Below are 22,602 nucleotides of genomic sequence, written 5' to 3'. Positions count from 1 at the left end.
CTTAAAAAGAGGAAAAATTTTACAGCAGAACTGGGGATAGAGTACTTTTACTATATTATAAATTTTACTATACTATGCAATTGGTCAGGATAGGTCAGGTTATGGTGCAATAACAAATTGACCACAAAATTTTAACAGCATAACACAGCAAAAAGACTTATTTTTAGAACATGTTTTATGTCCAATTTAAATTTTTCAGAACATCCTGCTGCCCCTAATCTCTCATGGCTAATGAAGGCTCCCATGATTTATGTCACTGCCATCTGTACACATGGTTTTCAGGGTCTTCTTCTGAGTCAGGAAAAGATAATTGCAGACTATCTCATACTGAAAATGACAACATTTACTCACAAGTATCGTCCAGAATTTCTTACATAGACTTCCCTAAAAGGGGCAAAGACTGTTCCCTGAGCCCATAAAGGAGATAAGAACCAGACAGAGAGCAGTAATTATCTCTGTCACTGAAAGCTTCCATTTGAGTTTTCTAAAAGATAAAGAAGGAATCTCTCTCTCTCTCTCTTTCTCTCTCTCTTTCTCTCTCTCTCTCTCTCTCTCTCTCCTCTCTCTCTCTCTCCTCTCTCTCTCTCTCTGTCTCTCTTTCTCTCAGAAAAGCAGAAAATGAACAGGTTGTGTGTAGAAGAAGCATAATAACTTGGGGTGGGCTCCTTTTCTAATAACCCACTCTCACAAGAACTAAGTCATGCCTTGAAATCAGCATTAATTCCTTCCAAGTGCAGAGTATCTGTGGTCTATCCACCTTCCACTGGAACCCACTTGAAGGTTCTACCATGATAGCACCGCCACACTGGGGACCAAGCTTCTGCAGATGAAATTTCAGAGACACACTCAAATCATATCTAAATCATTCTCATTTTCTCAAGTATGTATTGGTACTTTCAGAGATTAGATGATAAGAGACTGAGTGCAAAAACAGATATGAGAAATCAATAGTTTTCAGAAGCCATTTCTCTGACAGAGATTTCCCAGGTATCACAGAGATTTGCAAATATTGTATAGGAGTATTACCACTGCTGGCTTCTCATGGAGCTGGAAGTTCTTGTCATTAGAATCATACTATCGGGGCAAAGAAAGTATATCCTGCTCTAATCTGAATGCCACTCATAGACCCAGCCCACATACTCCAGGATGATACTGTCAACAAGTCTTGTAATATTGCAATACCTCAGATCTCTATATTGCAATACAACCTACATTTTATCCAGAGTCCCTCTTGTTCTCTCCTCTTGGTGCTTCATTACCAAGATTGCACATAAAATGGGGCTGCACAGAGGGGCACAGTAGCTGGCATCCTGAGCATCTGAAGAAGGGATAGGTTATGCCATCTGAAAGTGGCATAGCTTTCCATGACATCTGTCTCGATCAAGAGGAAACAGCAGATACAAAGAATGAGCAGGCAGCTGTCCCTCCTTTCTGACCTTCATGATGCTATTTTTCTTGGAACCCTCCACAAAAGTCACACATGCCCAGGCAAGACTCGTTGCTCTACATTCCCATGTAGCTTACTGGGATGTTGGAACCAGCATAATGTATCACGCCACAGAACTTCACCTCTTTCCTGAATTGTCTCCAATTGTTTTCTTTATCCTTATCGCCCTAGATATGCACCTCCAAAACCAAGTACTGTCACTCCAGTATTTCTCTTGGGCATTTCTATAAAGTCTGGGCTAAAATGGTCCCTCTAAGAACTTTTCAGAATATCCCAATACATGACATTCTTTCTGTCTAGGAGCTAAACAAGTTGAAGAAAACTTTAGAAACCTGTGTTATGTATATATATACATATATACATGCCACATAAAACCTGTTTTTGGTGGTGGTGGTGGTGGTTTTACAAATACAAGTGAGATTCTAAGACAAGACATAGTCTACGTTAAAAATCATATGTGCCTAATGAAGCTAATGCAAGCACACCCAACCCTAATGTTAGGTTACAGGAGACTTTACCATGTGCAAAGATAAACTAAAAGTAGGAGGGAGACTTTCATGTTTTATAAGGACAGAGCCCAACTAAATATGCACCATTCTCCCTAAGCTCCTTAGTTAGAGAAGTCATTCTACCTCTGTAGAGACTGAGTGCAGGGGCAGAGAGGTCCGGAGTCCTATCACAAAAGGGCTCCCTGAAGAGGAAAGAATTCCTGCCAAAGAGCTCTCATTCCCTGACCACTGGCAACGCTCCAGCTCACAGTGGTCTGCACATCTCTCATAGGTATGGCTTCCTCTGATTTCCTGTTTTGCTACATTTTTTATCTCCTCACCTTTCATGACTAGTCTTCTTGTCAACCCAATATCAACCCAAGCAAAAAAGTCATTGCTTCTTAAATTTCTCCGAAGAGATCATAAAAATAAGGCCACTGGATATAGAAAGCTTACTAAAAGCTGTTAATAGACAGCTCAACACAGAAAATATTTTAAGAATGAATAGTGAGATTTAGGATTTCAGCTATGATTGAATAGTTTGCATTGTACTAACCCTTTTTTAAAAAATGATTAGAAATGTTGGATAAAATATATAAAACACCTATATGAAGGCATTGGACACACACACGCACACACACACACGCACACGCACACGCACATGCACACACAGAGGCCAGACTTGAAGGGAAGGAAGCCCAGGGCATGCATCCCACAGTGATTCTAAATATTTTTTTTTCTGGAAACATTTACAAATTTCAAAATGGGGAAATTTAAACACTTTTAGTGGGATGAAAAGGCAGAGGTCAGGATTTGGAGCACAGTACTGGAGAACGGGGAATAATTGAGAAAAAGCCTAAAATTCTGAAGACATATTTCCCTAAAGTTGGCAGACATCCTAAGCTGAGCATAAACAGGGTAAAACTTTAAAAAAAGAAGAAGGAAAAAGAAAAGAAATAGCATCTGGGTATCTAACAAGCAAGGTAGAAATTTCAGTAGAACCAGGGAGGCAAAAGTCGTAATTAAAGCAGAATAAAGGTCAATCCAAAGGAGTAAGGGAAAACTGAAATATATTACTTCAAAATAACATGAAATTAAATTTTTGCAAGATCTCAACTAATTTGTCTACCAGAAGAAAGAAGAATCTTTGGAAGAAAGCATTATCTAAAGCCTCTATAGTTTTATGTCATAATATCTGACACTGATCGAGAACAGCAATGTTTGCAAAATAATGCAAATAACATGATCAAATTACTAATTTCCAAGTGAAAATTATGCTTAATCACAACAGATCTAGAGATGATTTAGCTACTGACATTAACTAATAGGAAGTGTAAAATCTCTGTGGTGTATGTAATCAAAAGAGTAGAGGAAATAGGAGTCAAAATAGAAGCAGGAGAATTTCAACAGAGAAGTACTAAAAAGAAGAAAAAGTAAAGTAAAAACCTATAAGCACTGAACACACCATTTATATAGAGCAACTAATGAAAGATGAACAATGTCTACTCTGAAAACTACAGGTAATTGCTGAGAAAATTAAGAAGAGCTCTGTGCTATGCTATCTTGCTGGATTTCAAAGTTACAATATTCTTAAGATACCAATTTGCTCCAAAATTATCTGTAGTTTAAATGCAACCCCAAATCAAAATCCCAACAGTTTTCTTTAAGTGGAAATTGACAAGTTATTTGTAAAATGTATATGGAAATTTTAAAAAACATTAAAATAACTCACGCAATCTTGAATCAGAAAAACAAAACCTAATATCAGAAACAAAGAGATTAAAACAGTATGATATTGGTACGAGAAAACACCAAAGACTGTGGAATAACAGAGTTTAGAAAGAGGCCCACCCCATTTTAGCAATCACATGATTATTCACAAAGACAATACAGTAATTCAGTGGGAAATAACAGTTTTTCTGGCAAATGGTAGTGGTTGAAATGGATACCCATATGGAAAAAAAAAAAAAAAAACCTTGGACTTTACTTCATGCCATCGACAAAAACTAAATCAAGGGCGAGGGATTTAGATCAATGGTTCTGCTGCCTGCTTTGTAAGTGCAAGGTCTGGAGTTCAACCTCCGGATTCCCCCAAAAAACCTAAATCAAGAAGGATCATTATACCTAAAGGTAAACAGTAAAACAATAAAACTTGTAGAAGAAAAGACAAGATGTGTCTTCAGGATATGCTATAGTTTCTTAAACAGAACAGAAGGAAATACTAGCAAATTAGATTTAATTAAAATTAGGAAACTCTGGGGGCTGGGGATTTAGCTCAGTGGTTCTGGCGCCTGCCTCACAAGCACAAGGACCTGAGTTCGATTCCCGGTACCAAAAAAAGAAAAAGAAAAAAAAAGAAGCCGTTCAATGAATTACACTATTCAGAGAATAGAAAAAAGCAAACCTGCAACTGATATAAAATATTTGTTATGTAGGCACCTGCATACACACAAAATATATAAAATGATACACATTTTTAAAATTGGGCAATAATCTTGAGCAAGTACTTCGTGAAAGAGGATATCAAGATTGTCAATGAAAATGATAAAGATGCTCAGCATCATTCTTCATAAACCAATGCAAGTGAAGAATATATCTGGCTATCTGGCCAGGTGTGGTGGCACACACTTGTAATCCCAGCACTCTGGGGGCTGAGGCAGGAGGATCACCAAGTTTGAGCCCAGCCAGGTCAATTTAATGATTTAGTGAAAATTTATCTCAAAACACAAAAATAAAAAGTCTTGGGGATATAGCTCAGTGAAAACCCTAGGTTCAATTACCTAGTCGTGGAAAAATAACACTCTCAGTACTACATGTTGGTTTATGTTTAAGAAGTACTAATATCTCACCATGAAAAAGCAATTAGCAATTGCAACACATCAGCTCTGCCTACCAGAAAGTGAACTAGAATAGGAGTGAACACTCATACATAGCCTTCTTTAATTCAAAGAGTGAAGTTTCTGTTAAAGTTTTTCACCTTGCAATGAAATGCATCTTAATTCCCCATTACAATTACCTAAATCTTTCTTGCCAGCCTATTACCAAGAGTGAAAGTTGTGACAACGTTGTGGTCATTCAGAATTACTGAAATCTATCTGGATTCATTTCATTATATTCAAAGCTTTTGTTTTGCAACTACTTCTCTATGAAGAAATACTGGAAAAACAAGACAGCCCAATTTTTCAAAATAATCACAAGATGTGGACATTTAGTTCTGATGTATGTGGTAATATTGCAAAATGTGTCTAGTGAGTCTCTAGTGTGGAGATATGAAGAAAAATAGTACATGGAAATGCACAACAAAATGAAAGTATGTACAATTTACACTCTCTGAAAATGAGATGTTAGGTTGGGTAAGCTATAAACAGAAGCAGCCATTTGGGCCTAAACCCACTTAGTTTCCTACAGCTTAGGCCCTTCCATATTGACTGTTGCCTCCCTATCACTGGTTCTCACAATAGTGACTTATGTGATGTCTTATGATCTGATTATTTTAAAAAGATACTTTCCCACTGATATTAATTGAAGACTATTTTCCAAGTTCACTAGTTATATAAGGAAACGTACATGGAACTGAAAAACTGAAGAATCAGTTGAAGTGAAGCCACACCCATATTGTGGGCTAATGGATTGTGTGTCCTTTAGAAAGCAAATGATCTCTCTACCGGTGATTGAACTCCAGCCTTTGCACTTGCAAGGCAGGCCACCAAACCACTGAGCTAAAGCCCCGGCCCTATATTGTAGCTTCTTGAGCCTATCACATGCTACAACATGGAAGGCTTATGTGAGATGAGCTCAGCCAGTTATGAAGAAACAATTACTATGTGATTCCACTTATACAAGGAATTTAAAGGGACAGGGATTTAGCTCAGTGGCACAGTTCCTGCCTTGCAAGCGCAAGGTCCTGAGTTCAATCCCTGGTACTGGGGGAAAACAAAGTGGTCCAATTCATAGAAACATCACTGAAGCTCTTCCCTAACCACAGGACCAGAAAACTCAATAAATATTGAGTTCAAGATTCCTTCAGCCTCAGACTGGAAACAATCTTTCTGTGGCCCTCTTGACATAGACCAACACCTTGAAAGCATCATGAACATGCTGACACCTGGATTCCCTGGGCGGGCCCCTCTGCTGCCTGTCTGGAGTCAGGGCTCTCCACCTCTGTATGCCTAGACCACCAGCTGCTGATGACATTATACCCCCCCTCCCCTCACTTTGAAAGTTGCCTCCTTTTTGCCCAACAAATGGTGACCATCAGTTTAGACAAAGCAACGAGTTTCTCTGCAATCCACTGGGATGAACTATGCTTGCCACTGTTGTCTGAACTTCTTCCAAGCTTGTCCTACCTTGAGCAGTCTCTTGCAGCTCTAGGGCACAATCAAGATTTTCCACATAGCTTATAGAGTCTTATAGTTACTCTCTTACCATTTAATAATTCTGTGTATTAAACTTTTCTATGTAACATACTATTAGTTTTTTTTTCAGTGTTGTGGATTAAACCCAGAGTTTTGTGCATGCTAGGCAAACACTCTACCACTGACCTACATCTCCAGTTCATTTCTTTTCTCTTCTTTTTAAATTTTGAGACAAGATCTCACTAAGCTGCCCAGGCTGGCCTGGAACTTGCCGTCTTCTTGCTTCTTACTCCCTAGAACCTGTGATTAGAGGCATGCCACAACATCCAGGCTTCTTTTTGGGAACAGACTAATACTCTTATATAGTCTACTGTGACAGGAAAATATTGTTCTTGTTTAAAATTTAAATTTGTATTGGTATTGTTATTAGACTTTTTCTCTACCAGTTTCTTCATTTAGTCAATAAATTTATTGAGTAGCTATACTTGGTTAGACTAAAGAGAGAATTCTTTTTTTCATTTCCTTGTTGTTGCTATTTTTCTTCCTCTACAAACTTCTTCTCTACAAACCTATTTTCCTGTTGGGTTGTTGATGTTTTTCTCATTAAAATATACTCTCTTTAAATGTCAAAGATATTAATCTTTCAGGGCACATAACAAATATCCTTAAAAAATATTAGTATTTTATTTTAACTTATTCTTAATGTACAGATTTTTTAAAATGTGGTGGCCTTGTCTATGGAGAAATAGGATTTGCAAAATGAAAACTATACCACATTCAGCCATTTCTGTCAGAGGAAAGGGACAATTCTACATCTTTGGCGCTCTGTGCCAGCAAAGATTTTGGCAGTCAGCCTCGGACTCAATGTGCATCCATTATAAATACTTCTTTAGCTCCTTTTTTTTTTTTTTAGGTGGGATCGAACTCAGGGTCTTGCATTTGCAGGCAGGCAGCAGCACCACTGAGTTAAATCCCCAGCCCTAGTATGTACTCCTTGATCCATAGACAATGAATGATCACCTCAGTCACCTCAGTGGATGATACACTATTCTAACTCAGTTTTGGGTTTTTCACTATGAGGAAACAAGAATTCTAATTTGGATTCCTATGTGTACCTGGTCACATAGAATCTAATACACAGGAATCTGTCCCATGCAAACTCAATTACACGAACAATTGTTCAAGCACTCACACAGACTTGTTTTCCCATGTAAAGTCTGTCACTGTCAAAAGAGGACTCAAGGATCACCATAATGTTCCTTATTTCCATCAAATACTATTACTAGCTTAATATTAAAAATCACTTCTCTCATATCTCTATGTATCAAGCAAACTGTATATTTCCAAATGTGTTCTTTGTATTTCAAATTGTAAGATTATAACTTATGTATGTATTATAAGAGAATATTATAATCAAGTGACAGTTATCTTCATATGCCTTTAGAATATCACTTTGTGTGTTTCTACATGTAAAGGAAAAAGAGTAAACTTATTTTCTAACCAAATATTAACAGATTAATTCAGATTTAGCTCTTAAAAATTACTTCTTTGCCTCTTTGAACCTAGACATGCAAAAAAATTTCATGCTACAAATTGAGATCTCATTTTTTGGGCCATTTCTCAGTTTGAATCCCAATAGAATTTCTATCCCTCAGGAAACGAAGAGGGAAATAAACTCCAGGAAGCTGAAATGCTGCAGCTAAATGATAGATTCCAGCAAGCTAAACTTTCCTAAAGGCTGGTAGATTGCCTCAGATAGAGCCCAGACACCACATATCTCACAAACAAATAGAACATAATACATCAGAGGAAAAGTCACCAATTCACTAAGAAACACACAGACTGTGAAGATATGACACCAAAAAGGTGGTCACTTCAGAGACCACATGTCAATCAAACTACTTGTTGGCACAACATAAACCAAGTAATATACTCCATGATTTGACTAAAACATTAATGTTCTACTTTGTAAGCTTAAAATAGATGTTTGACCCATTTCCGTGGGGAAGAAAATAGACTTTTAAGAAGTTGTGTGTTTAAAAAAAAATCTGGTGAGGCCGGGGATTTAGCTCAGTGGTTTGATGGCCTGCCTTGCAAGTGCAAGGACCTGAGTTCAATCTCCGGTACCAAATAAAATAAGAAAGAAAGAAAGATTATGGTAAAATCAAACAGAAAAAAAAATGCTGTCGGGCCAGGGTTTTAGCTCAGTGGTTCTGCCACCTGCCTCACAAGTGCAAGGTCCCGAGTTTGATCCATGGTATCAAAAAAAAAAAAAATTCCAAAAAACAAGAAACTTGCTGTTATCACTCAGCATTTCAAAACTGTTAGTTGGTACAACCACATATGAAAACATCTTTTTGGACAGCATGTGAAGAAAACCTCCAACCCCTTGACCTTATTAAATTATTGGTATTATAATTGTACAATGGGAGCATTGCCTTAACTGACCAAACAATAATCCAAACTTTATTGTTTTCCTGTGAATAAATACAATTATTTTCTCTCATGATTATTGGTTAAACTGTCAACTCTTTGGGTCCATTAGTAAAATGAGGACAATTTAAGATAGTCTCTTGCACAACATAGTTCATTATTCTCTGAATGTTTGGATTTTTTTTCAAGACATATGGCGAGGAATTCAGAGGTTAAAATTATTCTGTAGGGATATATTTTGGAGGCACCCTTGGAAATGTAGAAAGAGAGACAATAGATGATAACAAGAATTATAGGCTTCAAAAAAGAAAGAATTTCAGCCAAGCCCCATTTCACTATCTTAAAGGATCAGGTCTGGGTCCAGCAGCAACTTCTTCAATCCCTTATCTTCCTGCCTTGTGCTGATTGGGGTTCTTTAGAAGACCAGAGCCAAGAGAATATATTAAATAGATATAGATCTTTTATGCAAGGGAATTTATTAGGTAGGCCTACAGGATGAAAGTCAGGAGGGTCCATAATGGACTGCATGATGAATCTAGTAGCTGCTCAGTCCAAAAAGCTAGAATCCTCAGAAAAAGAGGAATCAAGGAGAAAGTACTAGCCTTAGAGCAAAGGCCTGGAAACCCCCTGCGGAGTTAATGGTTTAAATCTGCAGAATGGGGCTTTTCAAAACACATTCCAACTCCTTTCTTCTCTTCCTTTTATTTCATCCAGAATATAAGCCTATCGTTTAGTGCCATCTACAACCAAGATGGGTCTTTGCCCCTCATTTTGCCTGCCTACGTGTTAATCATTTCTGGAAGTACCCCCCAACACTCCCAGAACTGTGTTTTACTAATCTGCTAGTCATTACTTAGTCCAACTAATTTGAAATATTATCATCAAAGGTCACAGTTCAGCCACTTGTCAACTTGCAACCAGATATATTATTTTAAACCATATTTAATTTCCAACTACAACAGTAAGTTGATAATTACACCTAACATATTATAACTATCCTGTGTATACATGAAAATGTACTATTTCTCTCTCCAGAAGGGAAGGCCAAGTTTTTTCTTTTCTTTTCTTTATTGGTACATTTTAGGTATACAATATAGATACATTCATCATTGGGATCTTGTACCTTTACAGGACTTATCTTGGTTCTTATTTTTCCCCATTCCCCTGGCCTCCCTTTACCCCCTTCACCCTTCCCTATTTACAAAGACTTTGTTTCCATTTTTTCCTTTTCTCTTATTTTTTCTTTTCCCTTCATACCTTTCCCTACCCCTCCACCTCCCCTATACCTTTAGACCTTTCTCCTATTACACAATATCAATTATACAATTTGATTGTTATTTACACTTTTAGCTTATCACACCAGAGAAACTGTTCAGTATTTACACATGTAAGTCCTATTAATTTCACTTAAGAGTATGGCCTCAATGTGCATCCACTTAGCTATAAATTTCTCTAGTTTCTCATTCTTTATGGCTGAGTAGAAAAACCCACATCTTCTTTACCCAGTCTCCAGTTGATGGGCAATTAGGCTGTTTCCAAGCTTTAGCTATTACAAACTGTGCCTATATAACCATGGGTGAGCATATATCACTGTGGTATGTTTATTTTAATTCTTTTGAGAAGATATCCAGCAGGGGGATGGCTGAGTCAAATGGAACCTCCAATCCTAGTTCTTTGAGGTATCTCCATACTGATTTCCATAGTGTTTGCATCAGTCTTCACTCCCACCCACAATGGAGTAACCTGCCATAACCCTGCCATCATTGGTTCTTGGTTGATTTCTTGATAGCAGCCATTCTTTCTGCGGTGAGGTGGAATCTCAGTGTTGTTTTCATCTGTATCTCTTGAATGACCAGTGATGTGGAACATTTTTTTCATATGTTTATTGTTCCTTTTACTTCTTTGTCAAAGAAATGTCTGTTCATTTCAGATGCCCATTTTTGAGTTGGGTCTTTAAATCTGGGAGGTCTGATTTTTTTGAGTTCTTTATATATTCTGGAGTGTAGACCTTTGTCTGAGGAACAGCTGGTAAAATTTTTTTCCACATTTTTCGTTGTCTTTTATCTCTGTTGGTGATTTCTCTTGCAGTGCAGAAGATTTTTAAAAAGATAAGATTTTTCCTATGCCAATGTCTTCAAGATTTCTACCTAACATATCTTCCATCAAGTTTAGTGTTTCTGTTTTAATATTTAGATCTTTAATTCACTTATATCTTAGTTTAGTGCATGTTGAAAGATAGGGGTCTAGTTTTAATCTTTGACAAGTTGAAATCCAGTTTTTCCAACACCATTTATTAAAGAGGCTATCTTTCCTCCAGTGAGGATGGTTGGCCCCTTTGTCAAAGATGAGGTAGCTGAGCATGTCTGGAGATGTTTCTGCATGTTCTAATCTATTATATTGATCCTCAGGTCTGCTTCTTTGCCAGTACCATGCTGTTTTTTTTATCACAGTGGCTTTGTAGTATATTTTCAAGTTGGGGATTGTGATACCCCCTGAAGACCAAGTTTTTCTTTGAGTCATTCTTACCTTTCTCCCAAGAGTCAGTAAAATGAATATTATAATAGTGGTTTAACAATACTTAAATACTGATATTAAATCAATAGGTGTCATGTTAGAAAGAAAAATAACTGTTTAATATATGTGTATAGATGTACAAGCATATTAACAATGTAAGAAAGACATAATTATGAAAATTATAATCCTTAGTTCTGCAACTAATCATGTGGTCACAGCTGGTATTTATAACCACCTTCTTTCCATTCTGCATCCCCTTGACTTTCAGCAAGCACTTCTGTGGCCCTTTTTCCTTAACCTAACAGGGCAACCAATACCTTCATTCTTCAAGGGTCTAGGCCTGGATTTTGTCATTCTAGTTTCCCATTGTCCTTAATAATAGGGAATAGTGATAGAAAGAAAAGGGGAGGGGGAGGGAAAGAAGGGAATGGAATTAATATGAGAAAATGAAAAAATGGAAACAAAGTCTTTGAAGGGCAGGGGAATGGGAAAAAAATAAGAACCAAGATGAATTTTGTAAAGGTGCAAATTTCCAATGATGAATATCATTATATTGTATACCTTAAATGTACCAATAAAATTAATTTTTAAAAATAATAATGAATAGTAATACTAGGAGATACCCTATAGGATCTCCTATACTCCAAATGTATTCTTCCTTACCTTTATTGTGGAGTAGTAATCCAATTTCCCCTTGGTAGTCTAGGTCAATCATCCCTGCCAAATTGTAACTCCCTTTTAAGACTGTTTTTGTTTGTCTGTTTTTCATTTTTTGTTTTTGTTTTTTTGGTACCAAGGATCGAACTCAGGACCTTGTGCTTGTGAGGCAGGCGACAGAACCACTGAGATAAATCCCCGGCTCAAGACTGTTGACTCAAGGGTATGAGGAGTTCAAAGTGGCTAGGGGGAAGCCTTAGCTTCCAGTTCAATAGAATTATTGCTGTGCCTCCTGGCAGAAGCCTTCCCCCTCTGGAACTAACATTTCTAAGCCAATAGAGCACAAGGTCAAGGGAAGAGGAAGCAAATACTTTGCTGGTGGGTCACAGAGATAATGATGAGTGGTACCATTTCTGTTTCCACCACATTGTGTCTTAATCACTTTCATGTTGCTAGAGCACAGTACCCTAAGCTCACAACTTAAAGTAGGAGAGGTTTATTTTGGCTCACAGTTTCAGCTCATCAGAGTTTCATCACAGTTGGCTCCAAGGACAAATAGCACAGTGGAAGAATATAGTGGAAGAAAGCTGCCCATATCTTGGTGCCAGGAAGCAGAGTGAGCAAAGGAAGGAGGCAGGGACAAGAATATACCCTTCCAGGTTATACCAGTGAATCTGCTGGTGAGTATAATGTCCCCATGATCCAATCATGTTCTATACACAAAAGAATCTGAGGAAACATGTTAGAACTTGATTCCTGGATCCATGAATCCTGGCTATGAAAGAAACAGTACTATATATTGGAAACTGGTTCAGAGCCCAAATAACATTCTGAAGAATCTTTCCTCAAACCTTCAAGGCATTCCTACACATCTGGCACTATAACTGTGTCTTAAAAGGACATCCCACCACTATACTGACCCAGCTTTTTCTGGATGGTGGGGAACATGGTAAGATGAATGAATTTCATGAGCTTGACCCAACTGTCATACTTCTTTGGCTGTGAAGCATTGCTGTATGGAGTAGTATCGTGGTAGAAGAGGTATTCTGTAAGTCCATGAATGGCAGTTTTGGCAGAAGCATTACATGCAGAGAAGACAAACCCATATCCAGAATAAGTGTTTATTCAGTAAGGATGAATGGTTACCCTTTCCATGATGGAAATGGTTCAGTGTAATCAATCTGCCACTGGGTTTCAGCTTGATCACCCCAGGGAATGAGGCCATATTGAAGATGCAATATTGGTCTCTACCGCTGATGGCAGATTGGACACTCAGCAGTGGCTATAACCAGATTAGCCTTGGTGAGTAGAAGTCCACATTGCTGATCCTATACATAACCTCCATCTTTGTTACCATGGCCACTTTGTTCATGAGCCCATTTGGAACTAATAGCAAAATGATTGAGAAAAGAGGTTGACTGCCATCTTCAGAACCAGTCATTCCATCCACTTGATTATTAAGGTCCTCTTCTGCTGAGGTCTCATTTCAGTTACCATTTACATGGAACACAAATATCTTCATATACTTTGCTAATATGCAGAGGACTATCCACATACCTCTTCCCAAGTCTTTGTCATCGACTTTCCAGTCATGTTTCTTCCAAGTCCCTGAACATGCAGTCAGACCACTGGCCACAATGAATCTGTATATAGCTGCAATCTGGTTATATTTCTTCTCCCAAGAAAAATATACAACCAAGTGAACTACCTGAAGTTCTGCTGTAAAGACTTCTCTTCACCATTGTCCTTTAGTAATGTCCCAGAAAGAGGTTGCAGTGTGGCAGCTGTCCACATTTGAGTGGTGTTTGCATAACCCGCAGAACCATCTGTAAACCACACCCTGGTATTCTCTTCTTGTCAACTGATCATAGTGTACATCCCCATGAGGCCATAGGTACATTTTGGGGGAATGAAAGATGTAGAGCAAAAGAAACCATGGGCATTTGGACCAGATTTGCATATAACTTACTTGTGTCTTCAGGACCTGCTCAGGCCCAGTCATATATACACTACTTCCATTTGATGATGGATTGTTACTGTGTAGGTCCAATTCTGTGACTGACTTGGTGGATCAGATAGCACCCAACTCAAAATGGGCATTTTAGGTCACATGGCAACCTGATGTCCCATGCCAAGTGTTCATTTTACATCAAGGTCTAGTAGAAGTTTCTCAAAGGGAGAATATTTGTCTCTAGATGATTGTAAAGCCTTTCTCTAAGACCCTAAGGGCCTCCTACACTGTCATTCACCCATAGGGGCATTCCAGGGGCTTCAAACACCATCCTTATCTGCCATTGACATCTCAAGTTCTATTGGATCTTTGCTGTTTTCCTCTATGATAGCCCTCATGCCACAGATTAGGGAATCAATGTGGAATTCCACCAAGACTAAGTAAATTTATTTATCCCACTTATGTATTCTGGAACTAGGGAAATGACCTCAGGGTAAACTCAGAGTCCACTCAACACACTATGAGTTAAACCTTGGCTAAAACTCCATTGGCCCTATTCTTATTTGGAGGCCCACAATGATATTTTAGGTCTCATGGAATCAGCATTAGTTCAGAACCATTATCCATAAGTTACCAAAATGTTTTATCATTTCCTTTTCCCCAGTGTATACTGTTATGCTTTGGATCTAAAATATCACTTCAAAGTCTTGATTGGATTACGGGGTGCTGTACTCGATGGTGGATTAATCTGGAAGGATATATCTCCCTTCCAACTTCTCCCCTCTCTCTGCTTCCTGGCAACCATGGTTTGAGCATCTTTCCTCCTCCCAGGCCCTTCCACCATACTCTTTCTGCTTGAAGCCAGACAACCATTGACTAAAAACTTGAGCCAAATAAACCTCTCCTCCTCTAAGGTATGGGTTTCAGGTATTATGTCCCAGTGACAAAAAAATGACTAAGACATAGGTTACCCTGGTAAAAGGACATAGGTCCCCTTGGAGAAGGATGATAGAAAGATAAGAAAGATGAATTTTTCCCTTGTTTATTGGTATGTTTTAGGTATACAATATGATGACATTCATTGTTGGGAAATTGTACCTTTACATGATACATCTTGGTTCTTATTTCTCGCCCATTCCTTTCTCTTTACCACCTTTACCACTTCCTATTTACAAAGACTTTGTTTCCATTTTTTCCCCTTTTTTCATATTTATTTCTTTCCTTTAAGAATGAATTTTTAGTAGTGGACCAGCATGCTTCCTCAAGGAAACCTGGCCTCTCCTTTATTCAAGGAGTTTAGAGTCTGTAAACTTGCTAAAGTTATAGAATTACAATTTGAGGTAGATTTTTGTTCATTTGCCCTGAAAATTTTCTGCTTATGTAAACCCAGTAAAGATTTAGTGAAAATGTTCAAATGGGAAGGAAACTGGGGGAGGGGGGAGACAAAAAAAAGACTAGAAGGAAAAAATGGAAACAAAGCTTTTGTAAATAAGAAGGGAAGAGGGGTTGAAGGGAGGGAAGGGGAATGGGAAAAAAGAAGAATTAGGATATGTCGTGTACAGCTACAAATTCCCTATGATGAATGCTATATCACTATGTTTAACTAAAAGGTACCAATAAAATTAATTTTTAAAAAAGATTTAGTGGGTTTCCTATTACCCTTCTGAGAAGACCGTGATTAATTAGCCAATACCATTGGTCAGAATGAATCAGACCACTACAATTATTGCTTTGCCACTGCTGTGCATTGCAGTAAGTACAGCACACTTGCCTGTGGTGGCTGAGTGCTACCACTTGGCCTCCACCAGCTGGTAATCCAATTATACTAATCTCATTTAAATTTCCCAAGTAAGTGACTGCAGTCCTCACCACAAAGTCTGGAACCAGAGAGGAGCAATGATGGAGCTTTTTGAAGATGCTGATGCTTCCTTTAAGTCTGTTTCTTCAGGTATCAGTGAAGGCTAAATTTTTCTGGACCTTTCTAGTCCATGATCAGCTGACTCCAATGCAGAAATATCAGAGAAGGTGGATGTAGTGGAGCAAAGCTGTTTAGGTCATGGCAGCTAGGAAAGAGGACAGGGAAGAGTGCCAGAGAGGAAGAGGTGAAGGATGAGATATAACACCCAAGGTCATACCTTTGTAACCCACCCAGACATACTGAGAACTGTGCTCCACCAATCCCATGGGCAGCTCCCAAGCCAATCAAGTTGACACAATCAGGCTTAACCATCACATGCCTTAATCTTCCTTCAGGGAGAGAAAATCCTTTCCAGAGTTCCTGAATTTATTAACTCACCCATAAAGTGAAAAGCCCAGACACCTAACCTCTGTTCAGTTTCCGTCAGCAGATACCTTGTGTGTTTGCATTAAAAACAAGAAGGTAAGAATGGTGATTTTCGGGTGAATAATTCAGGTTGCTTTGACAAGCCTTGAGTGAGCATCAACTACATGCAAAGTAAAATGAGAATTTGAGCCCAGGTATTGTGACCCTATGTTCACTGTTCTATCCATTACCCCATGTTGTTTAGGCTAAACTGCCAAGGCCCCACCCTTACTCCCACAGTAACACTGGATGCCTACATGGAAAATGCAGTGACCTGTGCTGCTGAAGGGTCCTTGGAGTGAGAACAGTGGGGACAAGGAAAAAGACAAAGAGATTCAAAACCTGGGGCCAGGTAGAGCCTTCCTCCTGATGGGAGAAAAGGAAGAACTGCCAGGCAACTGCAGCGTGTTTATTTACAGCGTTAGAGATAAGGGAAGTACAGGGGGAGGAGAAGGGGCTGGTCAGCAATGGGAACTGGGAGAGTAGCTAAAATCTGCAGAACATCATGTTTTTATGGTTTTATGGGGAATGGATGAGGAAGAAGACACATCTACATTACATCACTCCCAGCAGGGAAAGGCCCTGAGATTTACAGAAAAATATTATTTGAGCTGGTATTTTTTTCATAGCAGGAGCTACCAAGTCCCCAAGCCACACTCAAGTGTGGTCCTAGTGCAGTAGATCCTTAAGAACCATTGTCTGTCAGAGCATCTGCACAGTGGTGCCTGCTCTCAACATCCAGGGAGGTAAAGCCACACTGCAATTGATCGAGGAGAGAATGGGTAGTCAGGAAGACAAAGAGCAAATAGAAACTTTTTATTTCTACAAGGATGTCAGCAAGCAAAGAATAGATCTATTTGAAGAAACATCCCAGTTTTGCTTTGTTTTTAAGGCTGAAAGATGTGAGCATATGTGTAGGCCAAGGGAAAGTTTCCTGAGGAGGGAAAAGGATAAAGAGGAAAAACAGATTGAATAACTGGTGCAAATTATATTAGTAAGTATCATAGGAATTACTACATAAGGCATTGCTCAAGAACTTGACTGTTACATCAATTTATTTCACCTCAAAATACTTATATGGACGACATTAATATCTAAGTTTTCAAATGAGGAAAGTAAAGCATTTCTTACCCGGTATCTAGTTCAGAGACCGGGATTTGATTCAGCTAGTCCACACCCATGTTCTTAACAATGGTGCAAATTTCTGGGAAAAGTTGCTGTGTATAACAAACTGCACGAGTTATGCACTAGCATTCTCACAAAGAAAAGACACTTCTTTCTTTCCTGGAGAAGGCATTGAGAAGAGACCAGGGGAAGGAACAGAGAAATTCATAAGAACAGTTGAGGGCATTCATCTTGGATGGCTAGGCTGATTCTTTTAAGTTCCTTTAGATTCAGGGTAGCCAATCCTGTTATCAGTACAAACACACAGAAGGAAATCACCTCCCAATTACTGTGGCAGGTGTCATCTTCCAATTACTCCTTCAGAAAAGGAGTAAGCCTATGGTGGGCCCAGCCAGTTAATAGCAAGTACATATAATTTTATTCTTGCCCCATGCTGATTCTGGCATCCTTACCCTAGTGCAAACTTTGAAGACACATTACTATCCTGGTGTCTATCCTGAGATTGGATAGCATAGACTCTCGATGTTTCCTGGGTATCGGATCAAAGTTGACAGAGAAATGAACTCCAAAAGTTCTGAAACAATGCTTGGTGCTTTCCTTGGAGAGGTGGAAGAGCAAAGCACTGATAAGTCATGGGTAACAGCAGAATGCAGTCACACTTTATTCATCATCTAGTTCACAGACTCAGATTTACAGTTTCTTGAAAAAGAACCCAATGCCAGAATTTATTGACACAGAACACCCAGCCCTAAATCATGTGTTTCAAACTACAAGTACTAGAAGAAACCAGAAAAAGCAATTGTGTTGCTCATCTTTCTATTACTGTGACAAATACCTGAGATAATTAATTTATGAGAAGAAAAAGTTTATTTTGGCCAATGACTGATTGGCCCTGTTGCTTTAGGTGTGTGGTGAGGCAGCACATCATGGTGGGAGCATGTGGTGAAGCAAAAAAGAGAGGAAGAGGCTAGGGTTCCACAACGCCCTTCAAAGGCACAGCCATAGTGACCTGAAGCCCTCCCGTGAGGGTCTACGTCTTAAAGGCTCCACCACCTCCCAATCGCGCCACTCTAGGGACCAAGGCTTTAGCACACGGATCTTTGGGAATATTTATGTTTCAAACTTTAACAGTAGTTAAGGCAGTAGGAATTAATAGTCAAGTAGTAGTAAGTTTGGTGTTTTGTCACGTTTTGCTTTCTGTACTGTATTTTCTCAAATCCAACAGTTTGATGGGGAAGTGGTCACAACTCAGAAATAGTAGTAGTAATCATCTATTGAGCTATTTTAGGCACTGGGTACTCTACAAGCAGTGTTGTGCTAGTAAATCAGGGAAAGAGGAAGAGGGGGAGATGGGGAGAGGGGGAGAGAGAGAGAGAGAGAGAGAGAGAGGAGATAGAGAGAGAAAAAACAAGAAAAAGGAAAGAAAAGGAAAAAGAAAGGAACATAGCCTGACTTGTAGCAATTTCCATGGTGAATACTGCCACACAGCCAATTTCAAGCACACTTAATTAGAAACTGGCTCCTGGACATCACCATCTTGTTACCCTATTCATCCTTACAACAGCTTTTGGGGATGTACCATTCTTACCTTCAGTGTACATCTTAGGAGGCATATTCAGAGAAAGTTAATAATTTGCCTAAGTACACAGAGTCAGAATAGGGCCGAGCCCTATGGCAGCTCCAATTTATAGCACTGAAAGCATTTAGCCATAACCCAACACTATTTTTACCTTGCAAAGAGCCACAAAGTTTCAAGGTGGTAATAGTCACTAGCCATTAGCTAGTTTCTACCTCTGGCTAATTTCTGTTATAGATTCATTTTCCAAGGCCCTTGGAGGGCTTAGGTTATTTTTCTGAATTTTCACTGTTCAGTAGCAAAACTCTATGTAAACTCCCATGAGTGTATTTTTTAAATAACACTTGAAAAGATATTCTAGCCCCTCCCAACACAAGAATGGGCTGACTTCTTGCATCAAGTAAGAACTTGCAAATTTTTTATCTGGGAACCCAGAATCTCTGGATCCTATCCAGATCTATTAAATCAAAATGTGCCTCTTAAGTTGATCCCTAGGTGATATGTGTGCCCATTAACATTTCAGAAGCATTGATTTAGCTTACAATGATCAAACTGGGGCTCTCATCCAAGAACACCTCACATGTAAGCTGATCTTGCAGTTGGCAGGGATTGTCACTGAAGCAACAACACGCTTGATGTTTTCCTGCCCCCTTTTCAATCACAAAACAGAACAATTCTACAGAGTGAGACTTTTGCTTTATTAGTAACTATTCTACTCAGTCAAACAGTCATGGGTTTCTCTTCCATTAACTTTCTTGGCAACCTCACATTTTACTTTTCTAACTATAAATTCTATAAGGAACTTTAGACAGCCAAGTTCAAGTAGTTTCTCCTTAACAAGCTCTTCTCAAAAAATAATTCAAAGAAAAATATTCTTCGAAACGCTCCAGAGTCTTTCAAGAAGGGGCAGAGGTGGCAAGGAGGTGTGAGATTGGGGGAGAGAGACCTTTATGATGTAATAAATTAATTCAAACCACAGGACATCGTTTAAACTTGTCTAATCATTCACAAACTAAAAACAGAAGTGAAGGCTATGTGGTCATAGAACGTAAAAAGAAAACTTCAAAATATTTAGCAAATTTGCCATCTACACAGACATTTAAAAGCATTACGAGTTGGACTTTTATTTTTTCTTTCTGTGTTTTCTGAAAACTACTGTCTTGCTGAGGAAATGACTGCAATCCAGATGCAACTGTATGTCAATCCCCAAAGTTTACAGCTGAGATGGAAATGTACTTCAGAGAAAGAAAAAAAAAATCTCTTTGGGATTTTAAATAGAATGGCCAAAATCCCTCTGAGTTGTAAAAACCCATGAAAATAGCAAATATGAGCCTAAATACATCTAAGTATGGTAACAGAGTGAGAAACTCCATTATATATTTCCCCTAGACAAGGTAGAATAGCAAACGCGCCTATTAGAAGCAGCAGATGCAGCATTTGCCAACAGAGTAAAAGGATAAAATGCATCTTATTGGCCCAGTGGTGGGGGAGGGTTACTATGTTCTCATAGAAACCGACCATCCAGAGATATTTCTTCTTCAGGCTTGTGGTGAACAAGAATATCATCCAAGGACTCTGAGATACCCAGAGACAGAAGACAGCTCTCTTAGTCACCTTAAAGTGGAAAGTCGTTGTGAATAGGGACCACATGTCTATTCTGGTCATCACCATGTCCCCAGCACCAAAACCAGGCTTAACATGTAGTTAGTACTGGTTAAATTTAACAGATGATTGAGTGAATAAAATTATGGCTTCAGATTATACTCATGCTGGAAATACCTCATTAATTCTCAACCAAATTTCTGTGTGAAAATCAAAGTATATAGTAGCCCCAAAACTAAAAAGGAAAGAAAAACATGGCAGAATCAGAAAGGGGAATATCTGCACTAGCTAGGAATGGAATTGCTCAGGCTGGAAAGGAGAGGTAAAGGGTAGTACTCACTGCAGGGCCAGAGAGTTTCTATCATTAGTTCTCTGTTTTGCCCAAAGTCTGATTTGTCCATGTGGGCATATGGCACTTAGCACTTAAAAAATAGTGGCTATTACTGGCTACTGACTGCATCACTGCATCCACCACGCTATTTTGGCACTGTGTCCTTTTAATTTTTTTTTTTTCTGGTACTGGGAATCAAACTTAGTACCTTGCACTTGCCAGGCAGGTGGGGCACCACTGAGCTACATTCCCAGCCCTATGAATTTGGCACTGTGATCAACAGATGATTGCTTAGTCAACTCACATCTTCTGTGATGTTTACTTGCAAATTTACTTGCAAATATAAGACTAACAAAACCGCAAAACAATGCAAAATGTCAGGAAGAGAGGTATCCGAATGTAATTTGTGGTTAAGTGCCAAATAGGGTAATGAATGTTGAGATGGTCAAAGAAACCTTTATAAAGGAGATGGATTTTGAGCTATGAGTTCTTAACATACAGTAAGAGCTAAATATTTGTATAAGTGAATGTTAAAAGGTAGAATTTGTAAGAGTAAAGTAATATGAAAATGTCTTATGGATAGTAGATAAGTAGAAGATAGATGAATTATAGATAGATAAAGTTTATGGCATATATTGCAAGGAAAGAATTCATAATGTTGCTTCATGAGATGAAGAGTGGGTATAGTGCAAGTAAATAGCTTTGAAATTAGAAGTGACAGAGGCATCGATATTCAATGATGTTCTTCTAGAATTTCATGTATGACTATAGTGCTCAGTAAAACAGTGGAACACTTACATATGTGATCTATCCTTCAGAAGATCCAAAGATAGGTTGGGTTAAATATAATAATTGAGAATAATTTATTAATAAAATCCAGTTCATATAAGAATTAGCTAGGAGACGTTTTACATCTTTTTTTCCACGATAAATCTATATTTACCATGTATTTTATACCACCAACACATAGCAATTTGGACTACAACTCGCAACTATTATATTGAGCAGTATAGTTCTAGACACTTTCAAATGACCACTAATACAGATCCAATTAAAGCCTCAGACAAAGCTCATTCTCTTCCTTATCTGTAGGACATGGTGAAAGGGCAGAAGAGGGACTTTCCTTCTTCTACTTACAATAATAGCAGGAGCTACTATGTATTGCTTAAGAATAGATTCTATACTGACACATTGTGGAAATAATTATGAAAAGGCCGAAATTACTTAACTCAGTGCTGTAGTTTGGATCTAAAATGCGCCCCAAAGGCTCATGTGTTAAATATTGGTTACCAGCCTATGGTGCTATAGGGAGACAATGGACCCTGTAGGAGTTGGAACTGAACAGAAGGAAGAAGCATTCCTCTCCTGCATGAGAGGAGCAGCTCTGCTTCATTATTTTCTTCTCTGTCATGATGTTTGCCTCAGTGTGGGCTCCAAAGCAACGGCAATAATTAACCATTATCTCTGAAACAAAATAAACCTTTCCTTCTTATAATTGTTTGTCTTGGACACTTTGTCACCATGTGGAAAGTCACACAGTCGATCACATATCTCAATGAAAAATTTTAAATGAAGAAACTGTTAACCAAAGTTTTAAATGCATACTTTGAGATCACAAAGTGCCAGTTAGCTATTAGCCTTTGTTTAAATAGATTTTAAAATTAAAAATTAAGACCAGGTGTGGTGGCACATGCCTGTAATCCCAGCACTCAAGAGGCTGAGGCAAGAGGATTACTATGAGTTCAAGGCCAGCCTGGACTACGTAGCAAGACTCTATCTCAAACCAGCACAAAAAAAAAA

This window comes from Fukomys damarensis, unplaced genomic scaffold (genome assembly GCF_012274545.1).
Source record: "Fukomys damarensis isolate Sample0158 unplaced genomic scaffold, DMR_v1.0_HiC HiC_scaffold_1, whole genome shotgun sequence".
NCBI classification, from domain to species: Eukaryota; Metazoa; Chordata; class Mammalia; order Rodentia; family Bathyergidae; genus Fukomys; species Fukomys damarensis.
Note: the sequence above shows the minus strand (reverse complement) of the source record.